This window comes from Rattus rattus, chromosome 5 (assembly GCF_011064425.1).
Source record: "Rattus rattus isolate New Zealand chromosome 5, Rrattus_CSIRO_v1, whole genome shotgun sequence".
NCBI classification, from domain to species: domain Eukaryota; kingdom Metazoa; phylum Chordata; class Mammalia; order Rodentia; family Muridae; genus Rattus; species Rattus rattus.
Window position 1 is genome coordinate 36,307,368 of NC_046158.1, and position 18,753 is coordinate 36,326,120.

The window sequence follows — 18,753 nt, forward strand, 5'->3', positions numbered from 1 at the left end:
AGGAGGGAGGGTAGCCTCGAGGGGGGAAAGAGAGAAATCCAATCCAATGTTCTAACTTCAATGCTGGCTACTTAACACGGCTGTATGTTTGTTGTGCTGAGGTTTAAAAGAGCATGATTGGATTTAGAAACCCACGAGAGACATCTGCCCCTGAGAACGAACTAATGCAGAGAATGCTTACACTTAGGAAAATAAGCAACAGAAAAACAAAACCAGGACAAGTCTCAACTCTTCCGTTAACACCGTGTCCTTGGCTTCTAGCAACCGTGGCTTCCAAACATTGAGAGTTTCTGTCTTTCTTGAAACAATCTCCTATCTGTACATTCTACCTAGCTAGCCATATTACCTAAATAAACTACAGCACTTATTAAAGAAATTACCTAAAGAAGTGGGATAACATGAAAGAACGTAGACTTGAAAGCAGGCAAGCTGTGACCTTCCTACATCGTTTAACCTTTGTCAGTTTCCCCCCAGGAAACTGTAAATATAAATAGCTCTCACCTTGGAGAGCGGCTAGGAATCTAGCCCGGCTAGACACTCGGCTCTGACCCTAGTTAACCACATTATTTATGTTGTCCGACTTAATCTTATCAACTACAGCAAACATGAATGGGAGTCCAATTCCTGTTTCATACATAAGAAAGTTACACTCAGTCACTCTGAGTAAGTGACCACGGTCATATTTCTCATAAGTGGTAAAGACCAGAAACCATAGTTTTCTGACTCCAAAAGTTTATGCCCTTACTTGCCACCAACTTAAACTGTCTCTTGTTTTTTTTGTTTTGTTTTGTTTTTTGTTTTGTTTTGGTTTTTTGTTTTTGTATTCTGAACTGAACATCCAGAGATGATTTTCTTAGGTTCCCTTTCCTATCTGGGTAAAGTATCACAGTAAGGAAACTATAAAACCTGCTGATACCAATGATTTGCATGACACTATCATGTCCTTTCACTCCAACACTAAGTTACTGTGGGGCTGGGTAAATGGCTCAGCGGTGCAGCCTTCAAGACTCCTACAGAAATAGTCTACCCTGGCTCTGGGGGTAAGCGAGAAAGAGAGGTCTGGTCTACCATTACTAGTAGAATTAATTCTGGATAGAGGCAAGGAGGACAGAAGGACATTAACCAGTTCCTAAAATTCCCAACAACTCAATGAAAAAAAAAAAATCATAGCTCACATGCTCTGAACATCAGCAGCCCCAAAGGTTCTGAGAAGGAGACAGCAAGCGACCAAAAGTTGTCCACCACTGCTAGACAAATGAAGGGGTACAGAGCAGGGTGGACGCTCCCTTTCTTTCAAAATCTTCACAAATTTTAATCTTTGGATTTGGGGAGGAAATACGGGTATTTCTAAAAATCTCCAGAAATAATAAAAAAAAATTCTTAAATTCTTTCCAAACACAACAAATATGGTTGCAGAGGCCTGGGTCCCCTCAGCTACTCCAGAGGCTGAGAAATAAGGGAACTTGAGCCAGGGATTGAAGGCCAGCTTGAGAAACGATGATGGGGATAAAACCCAAACTTCTCTTTCTCATAGACATGAGACAGTGTTAATAAGGCAATGTACTTGGTGATGTTGGCGAAAGATTATGGCCTATAAGAAATACTAAAGCCTGGTAGACACTTGCAAACATTACTGAGTAGCAGTCTAAGACCAAGCAAAATGACGCCTACAACCCACTTTTACAAATAAGAGTTTTACTGGAACAGACACATGTGTTCATTTTACATATAGTGTGCTGGCTGCTTCCACACTGAAATGGCAGAGCTGATAGTTGTGACAGAGTCCTTATGGCTTGCAAAGCGTAAAATATTTACTATCTAGCCCTTCGGAGATAAAGTTTGTTGACCTATACAATAACCTACATTCAAATCCACGAGCTACGTTAACAGTAGTATGTGTAGCTGAATATTGAAGCTGCCAAGTGAAAGATGTATTTTGCTTCTGAGACTTATTTCTTGGAATGCCACACTTAGGATTTGTATACAGTATGCTATGCATATAAACTGATTTTATTTGCAAGGATGACTCACCAAGACTAGCAGACTGGGCCACAAACACACGCTTATAACATAGCAACAGCTACAAGCCATCGTGACCGAGTCTCTCCTACGTGCCTCTCCTGCTCTGACTCCAAAAAATGTCAATCTATCCTATCCTTCAACCCACAGGGCCCTTTTAATCTCCTCTTATCTACTAACGCCTCTGTGTTGACTCTTTTAACTCTCCTAGAAGAATTATAATGCGTTTCCCATTGCCTGGATAACTGACTTTTCTTAGGTTCTGGAAAAACAGATATAGTACCCTATCCAAGAAGTCTTAGGGAGGAGTTCTATCACAAAAGTGCCACCCTCCCTCCAGGCATACATCTATGGATGAGTAGGACACAAACATAAGATTTCTAAGAGGAGAAGAAGAAAAGCTTAGAGAAAGATGACACAATATGAAAAATAAAATTAAATCTTTAGGGTGTTTTAAGGTAAAAACATGTAAGTCTGCCCCCAGCCTACAGATCACCCAAAGAAACAAGGATGACTGTACACTCCCAGGGACTTGACTTAAGGCCCAACTATCAGAGAGGCTCTCCTCTAGAATTTAAAGTATAATTTGGCTGAGGAGGGGGACTCATGGTGGATTACTTAATTACTCGGTGTAATTAAGTCCCAGACTACACTTCTGAAGATAACCTGCTTATATTTTGTAACCTCTAAACTCTCCACTGAAGTGGTTTGGCGGTCCATCAAAACCCTTTTCATTTGTCCAACCAAAGACCCACTGACTTGTGCCAGAAACATAAAGAGGTTCAAGGATGAAACTTGAGAGAACAAAGGCAACAGGCCATAGTGGAGCTGCAGGCTTGCACCAGAGCCCTGGGTTGAAGCCCAGCCCTGCCAACCGTCTGCCACGTGGTCTGACCCAACAGTTCATGCAGCAGCCTCCTACAGGCAAAGCCAGCATCGTGACTTCCCTGCAGAGCGGCCATATTGGAAGGGTATGGCACTCAGTGGTTCATTACTACCAGCTTATGATAAAATCAGAACTTAAGGAGTGAAAACAGGTAGCAATGAGAGTCACTGATGTTGGATTGTGAAAAGGCCGAGACCTGACCACTTTAATCTATGGTTGCTGTATTGAAGTAGGTACTGTAAAAGGTTCCACACAAAAACCTGAAAAGGGGGACAGGAAACAAAGACCGAGAGTCCAATGTCCACAGGCAGAAGCTCAAAAGAATTAACACTCTAAATAAGAAGGTTACAGACCAGGGCTGGAGGGAAGGCTCAGTGGTTAAAAGCACTTTCTGCTCTTCCAAAGGACCCTGGTTCAGTTCCCAGCACCTACAGGGCAGCTCACAACCATTCACCCCTCCAGTTCCAGGGAATCCAACATCTCCTTCTGGCCTCCACAGACACCATTCATACGCACGGCACACAGACATGCATGCAGGCAAAACACTCATACACAGGCAAGAGAATAAGTTAACTAAGTAGTCATCATAACAAAGGTTAGAGACTAAAATGGAAGCCCACCCCCACCCCAAACTTACCTCCTCACTATGGAGGAGGTGTGACTTCAGAGAGGAGTAGAATCTAGCGTGACAGAAAGACATCCCTCACAGGCAGCCTCACACACAGCTCACTCTTCCATTCTTCCCCATCCTTGGTCTCTCCTCTTACCTGTGCCCAAAGGTGTCTACTTCTTTAGCATGTGTGTTTGAACGTACATGTGCACTCTCCCAACCCATCACCCCTGAATGGAATCAAACTTGAAGGCTCAGCAGATTCCTTTAAACACTGTTGGATTCAGCTTCCACGAGTACATCCCGCCCCAGCGCTATCCTCCCCCCACCATAAGGTACCCATGTTTTAACTGTTGACTCACCGGAACACAGTAGTCCTTGATGATTACCTTCACACATAACAACATCCAGGCTTTCATCAGCTCCTGATCTCAAAGCACCTTCACAGGGTTCTCGGGGGATGCCACCCACTGGGCCAGGACCAGATTTTCTGGTTTGCTAATGGGGTGTCTGGCACTTTGGATCTACTCAGCTTTATTCTGGGGTGCTAAGGAAGACTCCAGAAAGCAGGGACTCTGCATTCGACATCTTGCTCCTATTGCCAAACGCCTTGATTGAAATCTATATGGTTTAGACGGAGTCTAAATTACAGAAAAAACAAATGCACTCACAATGGCAAACTCATACTTAAGAGCCACTGCCGCATGTCCTACCCTGAGCTACAGACCCAACGCAGGAACATAAAGAGCCAAGGGTTCCTAAACCTCCTTACTATACGCATGCCAGTTACTAACCTAAACGTTCATCACGTCACTTCCCTACACTAAGCTCCAACGACAACAACTAGAGAACACTTCAACGTTCTAGCCTATTTGCTTTCGTTAGAATTATTATCTGCCCACGGGCGTATAGACATATAGACATTCCCACGGCTTCTGAGGCAACTGACCCTATGCCAAGAACACGAGAGTAAGAGGGGGAGGGCCGGAAGTCCAATAAAGTTAAAAATAAAACATGAACAATGATTTATGCAACCTTGCTTCTGCGTGTATGTGTTCACCTCCTTGTAATCGTGTCAGACAAGCTGTAGACCTTGTAAGTAGCTGCCAGTCCTGTAATGAACAATCTAAACAACTACTCCGCAAATCTCACGGTGAGAGACACGGCCTCAGAGCTAGGGGTGCTGCTGTACACCCATGATCCCAAAACCTAGGTGGCTGAAGAAGAAGGCTTACTCCCACTTCTAGGCCAGGTTGGGCTATAAAATGAAAACACTCTCTCAAAACTAAAGGAAATAAGGAGAAACCTAAGTTCTTACATATTATTTTGTTTGGGTTGCTGTCGTTTTGAGACAGGGTCCCGCTATGCCTGGCCCCCGTCCCTGGCTCCTCCAGCCTCTCAAATGCTAGGATTATACACGTGCTCACTCACTGATCGTAGGTTTTTATAACTGGATCAGATCCTTTCCCAAACAAATCAACAAGTGCTCCTCAGCCCTCTGTACAGTGAGTCTACACAAAATAAAAATTAAGAATCCATCAATGATCCCCCCCAGGGGGGCGGGGAGGGGAATAGAATCAACTCTGCCTCTCCCACTGACCGCATAGGTATGCACCAAGTCATCCCTAGGAGCTTCCCTTCTCTGTGGGGTTGCACGTGTCTTAGCAAGGTGAGGCAGAGCAAGCGCTGAGCCAGTAACCTCATGTTCCTCTGAGCCTGCGCCACGGGATTCCGGGAAGTCCCTTACCTACTGCCTCTTACAGCGAAGTGCAGTATCCCAAGTCGGTAACCTCCCCGCTAGCTCAAAGCTCCTCAGATACTTCTTTTACTATTGCTAGCAGGTTTCTAGAATCACGCTAAAAAGGGATACTCTTTAATTAAAGATGGTTTTCCAATCTTCTCCTTGTACTGAGGATGGCAACAGCCCACCCAGAAAAAGAAAAGAAAAAGTAAAAACATTTTTCATGTTATGTCGCTGTTCTTATCTCAAAGATTTGCTTGGAATTTAATTTGCTTACCAATTGAGGGATAAGTGAACAACAAAATCCAGAGAGATGTAGGAAAGCTGGATGCCTGCCAGATTCAGCCCCGCACAGCCATAAGAACACACGCACCACCCCAAAGCTAGGCACTATTGATATCGCAACCACCTGTGTGATCGGCTGCCTGGAATGACTCTTTCCTGGAAATCTGGCAAAGTCCGCCGGTTCAGATCAGCTTCAGCCTCACCTGCAGAAGCCCCAAGTCTGCCCGCTCTCTAAGATCCATGCCCTCTCACCAGGCACTCTCAAACCCCAGCAGCACGGCACTCAGAATGGTCGTCACCCTTCCAACGTCGTCACCCATTTCCCTTGCGTGTTTGTGGACTATCAGAGACAAGTAGTATTTTCACCTGCGAAACAGCAGGAACCGTCTTCTAAATGACAGCCCCTTAACAGATGTCAATGAAGTAGCCAGTATGTCCTGATAGTGCATTCAAAGCATGAGGAAATCTCCAAAATACAAACGATGAGAAAGAGTTATGCTAATGGCAGGAAGTAGGTCTTCTGGAATCCTTTTAATGTCAAAAGCAATACATACATACAATACACACATTCAACACATACATACATACATACATACATACATACATACATACATACATTCCAGTGTTAACTTATTAAAAGTGAGCTACAAATAGTTCTTACTTTATACAAAAAGGTATGAACACAAAACATATACACTCACCCATGGCTTCCTACTCACACGGAGGAGCAAAGAAGTACCATCTATTCTAGCAGGACCTAATCCTTCTAAATCATGGAAGAGGGCAGGACTGACAGCAACCCTCAGACATCACGCTAACGATGCACTGTTCCTGGAAGCTCAGATGCTGTCAGTAAAATCGAGAAAGGAGCTGCTTCATCTTACAAGAAAACTGCTCACTTTTTTTTTTCCCAGAAAATTATTCTTGAGATGGTCATTTGGAGCCATGCCCCATACAATCCCAGCACCCGGATGTCTCTCACTGGCCTCCTTCCAGTGTGCTTACCAAATTGGAAGTAAAGGGTCTACAGCGAGAGAAGTTATGTTCTTCTTTCTATTATACCATGGATTGTAAAGAACAACACCCTGTGTATTAAGGACAAGGCTGCCAGTCTGTGGTCCTATTAGAGGTTGGTGAAATCTTTATGGGGGGAAGGAAATCAGGTTATTGGGGTTCGTATCCTTAAAGGTGACATTGGCACCTTTATTTATCCCCTACCCTCACTCCAACACCAGCAGTAAACACATCTCTTCCGTTCACTGTGTTCCCATCAAAACTGACCGTGCTACTTTACATCTAAATAAGCATAGAATAAAACTTCGAGCCAAAATAAATCTTTGCTCTTTAGGGGCTAACCACCTCTGGTAGTGGGTCACAGCAAAGGAAAGCTGATTAACACCACAGCATAACAATGGTGTACTCACTACAGTTATCCCCGACCTTGTATGCTGTGCCGTGTATATCTGTACATCAGGGGACGGCTAAAGGCTGGTATAATTAACATGGGACAGCATCTAAGGATTCATGAGGTATTGGAAGACAACTAAAAGAAGGGTTGGGGGGCCTGTAGCTCACCTACCAGACCTAGGAGAAACCCCTCAGGAGGCTCTGTTAAGTTCCAATGATACTTGAGAGAGGAGGTAATATGGGTGAAGGGCTAACAATGGACCTCTTTCCAGAATACATGCTATTACCAAGACTACGTTATCTTTGCTACTTGCGTACCCGGCTTCCACCTCTCAAGCAATTTTATACCAGTAACCACAAAGCACAGATGTTTGGGGTTTTTTTTTCCACACTTTAATTTCATGCCATTAAGCATTCAGTCCACTAACAGTATGACGGGCTCTTGATTTGGAGTTATTATTAATTAGGATAGTTTTGCACCCAGCCTCATTTTGATAGATTTGTCTTCAAAAATGAAACATGCCTGCTATTGGTGGCATTCACACTCCTCATCACAAGCCTCCGGCTTCCACACCTGCACTTAATTTACATCCGCAGGAGCTGAAGCACTGGCTTTCTGGTCATTTGCGATGTCGCGTCTCTGGAGACGCATCTTCCCTGACAATTGATAGGAAAGATCTATATTTACCATCAATAACCCAATTCCCAAAGGTGACAGAATAACTAATGTAAATTAGGAATTCGCCCAGGGCCTTACGCACGCCAGGCAAGGGCTATGTCCCCAGTTCAGGACCTCATTCACAGAGCGGTTCGGTTTGATCGACTGCTCAGATGTTTGAGAGTGTTTCATTATGTATCTTGGTTGCGTTGTCCTTGAACTTGCTGGGTGACCATGGCTGGCCTCAAACACGCAATCCTCCTGTTACTACCTCTCAAGTACCGAGATTACAGGTATGCATCACCACAACCAACTTCACAAAGGTTTTCTTATCATTCTTAATTAAAACGATCTCTCTTTATCCAATGGTTAAAAAGAAAAGAAAAAGAAGAACTTATATGCATCTGTATATACTGGTTAGTTTTTATGTCAACTTGGTACAAGCTAGTGTCATCTGAGAGGAAAGGACCTCAATTGAGAAAATGGCTCCATAGGATCTGGCCGAAGGCAAGCCTGTAGGGCATTTTCTTAATCAGAGACTGATATTGAAGGGTCCAGCCTATTGTGGGTGGGGCCATCCCTGGGCTGGTTGTGCTGGGTTCTATAAGAAATCAGGCTGAGCAAGCCATGGGGAATAAACCAGTAAGCTGCACTCTTCCATGATCTCTGAATCAGCATGTGCCTCTAGGTTTCTGTCCAGTTTGAGTCCCTGCCTTGGTTTCCCTCAGTGGACCGTGATTCCGGATATGTAAGCCAAAAAACTCCTTTACTCCCTAAGTTGCTTTTGATCACGGTGTTTCATCATAGAAACAGTAACCTTCAGCCACAAACACGTGTGTGTGTGTGTGTGTGTGTGTGTGTGTGTGTGTGTGTGTGTGTGTGTGTGTGAACTTTATGCTACACCTGAATCTAAGAAGAAATGCAAAGGGGGTAGGTAGGATGTAGTTCAGTGTCAGAGCACTTGCCCAGAATACGCAAAGGCCTAAGTTTAACCAAAAAAGAAAATCAGACAAAATGCATTATTTTAATTCAAGAAAAAAACAGAAATAATCTGTCGCCCCAGTGTTTCCCCATGAAGTGCCAACAGAAAGACTGTAAGGACTAACCAGCACCATCTGCAGAGGTTGCCTTCCCTCAGCCTCCAGTCCCAGGTGCCCGGAGACTATCTGAGTTCAGGTGGCAGAGGAAGGGTCAGGCAAGGATTATTCAAAACAGCAGGGTCACTGGACATGGAGCCTGCTGGTCCTTCCCAGAGGCTACATGGGAATATGGTGGGTAGTTTCGGATTTCGGGAAATGCGAAGTGGCATCTCATTGGGATAGAAATGGCAAAAAAACAAAAACAGCTCATACTTTCAGAACTGTTTCCATCGAGACAGGATGTGAAGGGCTGGACACAAGCTCCGTGGTTTGGAATTTGTACAGTGCAGGCAGAGGACCTGAGCTGGTTCCCAGCACCCATGCTGTGGAGCTCACAGCTGCCAGTGTTTAATCTCACCTGTGGCTTCCATGGGCCACTCACGCACAAACGTAAATGCAAACCCATACCCAGTGATACATACAGGCATAATTAACTCTTTAAAGACAGGACAGGAAAGTACAATGGATACGGAAAGGAAATGACCTTAGCAGTCCTTATGGCTCACTACTGTTGACAATTCTTAGAAAAACCCAGCTTCAGATGACTAAGCCCTAGTCCGGTTGCATTTGTCTCTCTAACTTTGCCTTTCTACTTTTTAGGTCCCAAAGTGGTGTGTAAATCTCTGGGGTTTTAGAATGGCTCGATTTCTTCTAACATTGGCAGGAAGGAAAGGGCTAGCTTCTTAGTTTTAACCTGGAATGCAGCAGGGGCCTGTGGTAGTCACTGGAGTTTGAGATGGAGCACTTTCCTTTCTTGTGCCTACACTGGCCTGCAGCCAGGACAAGTCACACCACCGGTTCTACTGAGTCTCTTAGAACTTAGCACCAGCCCTAAGCTGCCTTAACACACCGTGAACCTTCCCCCGTTGTTATGTTCTTTGGACACACAAAGAATGTGGCCACACACATGTCTGGAAACTCTCTTATTCTCAATATAATTTTGGATGGACTTCCCAATCACACACACAAACACACACACACACACACACACACACACACACACACACACACACCAATAAAATATACCTTAATTCTACTTCTAAATTAAGGTCAACTCCTGGCACTCCTGGCCAAGACAAATGCGATCTTTAATGCATATCTATCTGTGTCTGTCTGTCTGTCTAACAAACAAGGTAAATAAATGCAAGTACTCCACCAAAGTAGGGTCCAGTTTGCACTGAAAATACACAAGTAGATTCTCTAGAAGAATACGAATGCTTCCCACCTGTCAGTAAAGGAACCTAGGATCTCAGACACCAGTCACTGCACTACTGTTTTTCATAAACAACAGGAATTCATGGATACAAATATAGTCATCCACACACATACATACACATATACATATATACATGCATACACACATATATACACATATACACACACCCACATATACACATACATGTATACATACACATACATACATATACATATATACACATACACACATACACACATATACTCACATACCTACATATATACATATACACACATTTACTCACATACATACACATACACATATACATATACACACTTACTCACACTGAATTAGGAGTGTTTTTTCAGTCAATGGCCTCGTCTGAATGTTTGTGGCCTCCAGGACATTTGCATGCTAAAATCTCCTCACCAGCGTGGAGATATTAGGAGGTAGGCCTGGAAGCAGCAAGAAGACCCAGAGTGAGGGACCCCAAAGGATCAGGGCCTATGCAGGATAAATGGGGCTCCCTGGAGCTGCCTTTCGAGTCCCGCCATGTGAGCACACAGTAAGCTCCTCAGGTTTTATCCAAGGAAATGGCCAGCACGCTGCACACTCCTCAGTCACAATCCGCCCTCCTCCCTGAGACCACTTAAAACCCACCGTGAGCCCGACAGCCTGAGTTAGAATTCCAGCCTCACCATTGCTACCTTCAAGGCCATAGGCACTAACTACATGGTCTTCATTTCCTTCGTCTGTAAAATTAGATTAAAACTCATGCCTGCCCGGCACGGTTATTATAGGAATTATGTGAGCTAATACACATAAAGCTCTCGGAGCAGAGCCTGGTAGAAAGCAGCACCATTTCAAGGTGAGTTATCACTATTACCGATACTCCCGCGACCGTAACCCTGACCTTTATAACACTCATTTCCTTCCTTTCCTTAATAGATTTCACTTTTACCAACTTGGAAAAAAAAAACCCGGCAGCTCGGAGGACCTGGATCTGCTGACTTCTCCCAGTCTGAGAGCCACAGCAGAAGGCATGGAGAGCAGGCGCTGACTCAGCCCCGGTGGATCATCTTCACTTCCACTCTGAATAATAAATCACCTGGCAGTTCTCACAATGGACTGCAATGCAGGTCTGCCCACAGCCGGGCGGAAAACAATGGTAACAGCAGTGTTCCCTCAACCAGGAGTGTTTACCAGCAGAATAAAGGCGACCCTTCAGATTAATAACCACCACGTGTGCATCCCTATTCACATCCCTGGTTCCTATTCATGCCCCTGGCATCAGCTAGCAAAGGGGAAACTGAAACCAGAGCCCCACCAGCCAGCCGGCCAGGTCTTCAACACACATTACCGTTCTTCATCAATGCAGACACACACCCATCTACCAGCAATACTCCGGACCCACTTCAAGGACTATGAAGTGTAGAAGGAAAGGCAGATAATCACGTCTGGAATCCACCCAAGCTCTTGAAACATACAAAACTGACAGGGACGTTCTGACATTTAGACAATCTGCACGGAAGGGCTATCGTGACGTGTCAGAGGCTATCTAATATTAATTGCCAATGGGTCACATTTCCTCGGAGCGCCTGCTTTGGTTTGCCGTCTAAATGAAAACTACAGGAGGAAAAAAGTTAACAGGCTTTTCCAAAGAACCTGAACATAGAGGTTCTGTCCAAAAGAGCAGCTTGTTCACGATCTTATTTTGCCATCTGTAATCAAAAGATAAACAAAACCATGCTTGGCAATGCTAGGCCTCTTGGTATAGCCTGGGAGTGATCTTTGGGGGAGAGGTTTACAGCAAGAAACTTTGGGACAGCTCATAGTCAGAAAGCAGTTCTCATGAAAGAAAGGCGGGCTATGTCTCAAAGCATACCTTTAACTGTCCCTCCCTCTGTATCTAATCTCAGTCTCCTCCAACCTGATACTTCCTGGGCATAAACAAACAAGCCTCATTACTGAGTGAGCCTATCACCAGGTATTTTCCTCAAGATTAACCTCCTCTAGTGCTAGCCAGAGGGGTCATGTGGTAAAGAGGGCTTATCGCCAAGCCGGAGGATCAGAGTTCAGTCCCTGAGACCCACATAGTAGAAGGAGAGAACCAACTCTTATAAATGGTCCTCTGCCTTCCACAAGTATGCCGTGATGTGCACACAAGCACACACATACACGTGTGTGCACACGTGCCAAATAAAAATATTTACCAGAACACAATCATCTCCCCCAGAGTGCTTAGGTATTCACCCTGCTCTCCTCAACTGCTGTCCTCTGACAACAGAAAGGCTTAAACTCTTGGGTCCTAGGTCCCTATCCCCAGACAGAATGTAGGGGGACATCCACCTCTACTGATGGCCACTGTAACTGTGTGTCAAAAATATCCAACTGGGGTCATGATATTTTCCTTCCAGATCTTGCCGTGGGCATGAACATCTGTGACTGTGAGTTTGTTCCTCGGACTTTACGTGTCTTTCACCTACAAAATGAAGTTAAGGATGCCAACTTCCCAGAATTTTCAAAACAGAAAGAGGGCGAATTAACCTAGGCTGGGAACTGCCCGTCCTATCTCTTCAGTACAGTACAATTTTTCTTCCCTACTTTGGAAATCTAAGGGCTTTGGGGAAAGTATGTTCCCCTCTGAATGGAGCCCAGTGTGGAAGGCACCTACGGAAGGTTTCGTGTGAGTCAAGGTTAAGGAACACAGAATGAGTGCCTATGAGACCAATGGTGGATCATTCTATTACCTTCTAGAATGAGACAATAGGGTGGGTTTTTTTTTTTTAATTTGTGGGTGTGGGTATGTGTGTATCTGTGGGTGTATGCATATACACATCATATGTACACGGACCCGTGTGATACCACAACACACTTGCAGAGGTCAGAGGGCAACGTTTGTTGGCTGGTTCTTTGGTGAATGCCCAGAATCCAACTCAAGTAATCAGGCTTGCGGGTCAGCGTCTTTACCTATTAACCATCTCATCAGTGAGACGATATTTTTGTGTACTATTTGCTTTCAACGTGGGGATTCAACAATACTGGGAAGGCGAGACAATGTAAAGTAGTGTGTGATATCCATTTCTATGGTTACAGATTTGAGCTAACCCAGACATAGAGTTTAAAAACTGCCAACTAACTTCATTCTATGGGTAACCATTGAGTTTTAATCAGATGTGGTTCAATTTCTGGAACAGTGAACATTAAGAGGGACTCATCAGGGAAATTGTCCGAGGGCGGGGGGGTAAGGAGGGAAGAGAATGGAGGGAAAGAACTGGGAAGGATAAAGAGGAAAGGAAGGAGGAGGAAGGGGAGCGAGAGGAGGAGGAGTTGAGAGGGGGAGGGGGCAGGAACAAAAGAACCGCCCCCCAGCCAATCAGTGATTGCCGCTGCTGGCTGGGAATACTTCCTCCCTCTTCGCAGCTGTCGTCTCCCGCAGTTGGCACGAAGCGCTGCCAATCTGGGACTGGCTTCCAGTGAGGACAGCATTGTTTTATTGGCTACTTAGGCAGTGCACACACCATTAATGGAGTTTTTATCTCCCCTTTTTCCTGTCAGTACAGAACCAGCCAGTCTGACTCTGTTATTATCATTAAGAAAGCTTTCTCTCCCTCCCCCAGACACACGCTCTTTAATCCAAACAACATCTGGGAAACTCCTGCTCTATCATGTAGCAAGGAAATAGATATAGAGGGAAAGGTGAAAAAGTACAGCTCGAGACACCACTGAACAACCAATAAATTCCCAACAGGCAAACTTCTCTTGAGGAGCAGGGCTCACAAAGAGAAGGGGCCAGGCAGCCAGTGTCATCTTGAACTGTAGCAAGGCTATTGCCATTTTGACATGTAGCATTTCAAACAAAACAAAACAAAACAAAACAAAACAAAAAAAACAAGAAGATTGACATAGAGAGGAAAGTGATATAGTGGGAGATTTCCCCTCTAAGAAGTCCAATTTTAAATAAAAATAATATTTAGAAGATTCTTCTTTACAGTATGTTTTCCCTCAGAATGGGTAAATACAAGGACTATCTACAAAACATCACAGTGTGTCCATCACGAATGTAGGAGCTAACAGGAAAAACCTAGTGTCATTAAACTCAGATAATGCATCCGCTTGTCATGGCCCACTGCCTCCTTCGCAGCCGAAGTGACCTTTTTGTTAGACCGAGCTCTGAGACATCAGGTCCCTAAGGGAGAGCCCGCAAAGTCAACCACACTCCAGTTCATGTTGGAAGAAGAGCTCCCAGCCACTCTGCCCCAGTCCCTCTCCTCAGTCCTGCTGTCTGGAGAAACATGCACGTCCTGCTCTCTGCTGCATGCTCAAACAGGGCTTACGGGGACCCAACTGTAGGGTCCTCTCGGCATTGATCTTAAGTAAACAGAACTAAAATAAAAACGTAAGAGGTCCAACACACAGGTGCCAGGCAGTCCCCCCGCCCCTCCCCCACTCCACAGCGTCTCCAGCGCTCTCCCAACAGCCACTGGAAACAAGTGTTTACTTTCTCAGAAATGCTCATTACCCCGCACTGAACCTCTGGGCTTAAGCAAAAGTTAACCGTTTACTTTTAATTTTTTTTGGGGGGGGTTCTTGTTTCTATTCAGGAGAAACGAGGAAAAGAAAGTCACTGAGCGTCTGAGCTACAGGCTGGTGCTCCCTGGAAGCTGTGTCTAATGACAGTCTCCATAAGGTAATGTGATCCTCTCACAGTGGGAGACTTGAGTAAGCGCTGGCCTCTCTCTGCTCTCGACTTTCTATTGTCCCACCCCACAGGGCCAGCTGTTTCCGACAGCCAAATTGCAGCACGCTAGGCAATGAATGCTGTCAGGGAAAGGAATTTCCATCTCTATAATGCATAGGCCTCCGTAGACAAATTATACGCTTACAGTGCTGGCTGCAGGATGCTGCTGCAGGCTTGAAGTGCTGCCAAAACACAGCCTGTCCTCCACTGTCCCCAGCCCCAAGCTGACATGACAGTCACCAAAAATGAATCTGAATGGCCACACGGAACTGGAACATGTGTTTTCAGAGACAAACACAACCCGTGGGGAACAGCCAGTGTTTGGTGGAAGGGTAACGTGTGAGTGCTCACCAAGCTATGTCACAGCATAGAGCCCCGGAGCGCAGCATCCTTTGATACCTGGAAATAGTCATCCCAGCCCAGCGGCACATCCCCCCAGCTCTCTGCTTCTGGGGAGAGACTTACCCAGAAGATGTAACTACTTCTTAAAAGTCAATGGGACGGAAGAGACCCTAAAATAGTGCTCATTTATCATAAAGAAGGGCCTCTATGTGTGCTTTATAGGATCATTCCGTCGTAGCTGTCCAACCCCCACGCCAGCTTTTCCAGTAACAACCCCTGAATCCAACCTGGGATCCCAAGAGCTCCTTTCCTGAGTCCATGCTGAGAGACTGCATGAAGCAGCCATGCCTCCTGAAGTGGACTTAGGGTGGGATGTGGTGATGTAGACTGATCCACCCACAGTGACTTGCTTTACTGGAACAACTCAGAAAAGGAAGTTTGTTTTTCTCGGGGATGTTTGACTGTGGGAGACTATGCCTCAACAACCCCTGCCATCGTAAAGGGTTAATAAATCTTGTCTGAGAATGGCTCTGACAGAGGAAGAATTTGAGTGCCAGGAGTGGGGGGAATAGGTGTGGGGCAATAGGGGCTGGGGACAGGTCCCAGGGATATTACTCGTCAAGCATTGGTCAGCCCAGATCTGAAGCAGCCATTCAATGTCACCTTCCCTGAGCTTTCTAGGCCTTACAAATGCAAACCAAGCATGCACACGCTCACCCTCTCTAACAGCATCCAAATGCACACCTTCTTCTACCTTCTCCTGAAAACCAGGACAAAGGCAAATGTTTCCTTGAAGCTCTTCCATCTATTATAAGCCGGAATTGGGAAGTATGGCCTGATTCAGGCCTTTCTGTAAAGTGAGTCTAGGTGTCTGACCTGAATTCATGGAGAGATAAGCCAGGGAGGCTCAGGATCTGCATATTCCTTTGGTGTTATACGCCTTAGCACGGAATAAGTGGCATACAGAAAACCGACTGGAACCTAGTGTGTTGGCTGGGTTCTGCAATCCGGGTTCTTACACAGCTAAGGCAGAAGAGACAGCATAAGAATAAAGCCAGCCTAGGCTATAGAGTAAAAGCCTGTCTCAAAAATAAATAAATAAAATAAAATAAAATAAAAAAAAATCACCACAAAAAAAAAAAAAAAAAAACAACCTCAGCTCACACAGTTCATGTCAGTGAGTTTGGCTACAGGGAGGCTAGAACTCATGGCAGCCATGAGTAGGGCAGCAGAGAGGACAGCTCCACTTTGCTGGACACTCAGGTCGGTCACGGCACAAGCACCTGCATGCCATGAGCTGCCAAGGTCACCACTCACTGTATCCTGCAGCCGTCCACTTTATCATTAACTACTGTCTGGCAGACGAGGGCAGGGTCCAGGTCAAGAACATCCAGAACTTTCAGACAGAAGGCATATGTAGACCAGGGTGGACTCCCAGCCACTCGCAGCAAACTATAAATATCCTCGTGGCTGCAGACCTGGCAGAGCCACAATTCTCTCTCCCCTGTTGGCTACAGAACTGCAGCCAGGACTTTCTCCCAAGAAAGTCAGCACAAGCAACCAGGCATGGCAAAAACAGGAGACACACATACAGCCTACTCAGCACCTTGTCAGGCCTTATGTCTAACCCCCATCTTCTCCACCCTTGGCTTCTGATTCCCCCAAAATTTTAAATCTCAGTTTAAGACTGAGAATAAACTGTACAATATCAGTATGTACGGTGTCACTGGAAGGGAAAGAAAAGGAAAAAGGCTAACCTGGCCCTCCTCCTTTAAGACAATCACAGAGCCCCAGGGTTTATTTGGCTTTTTGGAGGAACCACTCTAAAAGACATATTCCTGGTTATGAACATTATTTTTATAAATAAATAAACAAACAAATAAATAAATGACATAGAACCACCACAATCCACAGCCAAGGGCAGTGCTCCCTACATTGACCTACCAAAGTGCTACATACACTGGTGCTCCACAGTGTGCGTAGATCTCTTTAACCAACTTCCTGCTCCTAGCAAAGGTCATGCTAGCCACAAACTTCACAGAGTGCAGAGGGTATTCCTGGCCCTCTGAGTTCACTTCCTGTCCTACCCACCACGTTCATGCATTTTCCCATGGAGATGCTGTGACTACCATTGGTATCCTCCCACTTCCAGTAAAGAAGCAGAAATAATATTATTGTACTCAGGGGCTAAGCAAAAATGGCATAGGACCTACAGAAACCTTTTAATGAAACGTTCTCTCTGGGCAGGGGTCTGTTGTGACATTCCCCTGTTACTGGAGACTCTGTGTAGACTACAGGTTTCCTAGTTCAAAGGACAATGTGTTTAATCACGCCATGGTTATAGAAGCCCCACAATACAAAATAAACCTCTCAGGCTTCAACAGTCATTCCTTAAGTACTTTTAGGTTGAAGATTGCCTAGTATGCACAATGTCATGGGTGTGAACTCCAGTACTACAGAGAGAGAGGGAGAGAGAGAGGGAGAGGAAGGAAGAAGAGGGAATTTAATGCTAATCAATACACTTCTAAACCAGATAGTCCCCATTGAGTTTGGAGGTAGAAACCTCACAGGATTGGCAAGTGGAGTCTCAAAAGAGCTCAGTGTATCAAGTGGGTCAGATCAGAGAGGCAACTGGTTATGCCATTCCCGTCTGTAAAGTAACAAAATGTATATCCACAGCCACTGCTGTCGTTCCTGACATAACCCATAGAACACCACCAAAGTCAGAGTCTTACTGGAGGCAGTTTGTAACATCCCGAAAACATTGCCTCTGCCTCAGCTTCTCCTGTATAAGAAATAACTAGTGGACACAAAATTCTGAATGTTTTCAGGTACCAAACATTGATTGCTGTGCTAGTGATTTATCTACAAATTATTATCCTTAATCCTCCCAATATACACCAGGATACAATGAGTTATCTCCTTTTTACAGATAAAAGCACTTCAGGTTCAGGGTAGTTATGTAACCCCTCTAATATCACACCGCTAAGGTGAGGTAGACCAGCAGGCCGGCTCCACTGTTGCCTAACACTCCAGGCCATTTGGTCTACTGTATGCAGTTTCTGCATTCCCTCTCCACTGGGATACCTCAGCACAAGATTAACCCTTTATGGGCATGTCTATTGTGATGGAACTCTGTCACTCTAAGTAATGGTTACATTACAACAAGGACTTTACCAGGCACTAGGTTTGTCTATTAAAAAAAAACAAAAAAAAAAAAAAAAAAAAAAAAAAAAAAAAAAAAAAAAAAAAAAAAAAAAAAAAAACCAAAAAAAAAAAAAAAAAAAAAAAAAAAAAAAAAAAAAAAAAAAAAAAAAAAAAAAAAAAAAAGGCTGAAATGAATCAACTTCAAATGCTTTGTTCAAAAAAGTCATAGCATCACTCAAAGAGGATCGCTATGGCTGCATCTGTTCAAAGTAAGACTGGGACAAAAGGAAAAACAAAACACGAGAACCTTAAAAATTAAACCAACTAAAGCAGATCATAATTAGTAAAACAGCTAAAGGCCAGCACTCCTAGGAAAGTGATCCACAGCACATATGCATTCAGAGAGGCAAAGTAAGGCAACCATCTCCAATGGGTGTCTGGCTGTCCTCTCTGACTCCAGCCTCCACTGCACGGAGGGAAATCACCTTCAGGTGCCTGCAAGCATCTTCTGGGAATGGCGGGCAGGATGGTATATTCCCACAATCCCTACACTGAAAGATGAAGCTAATCGCCACTGCAAAGG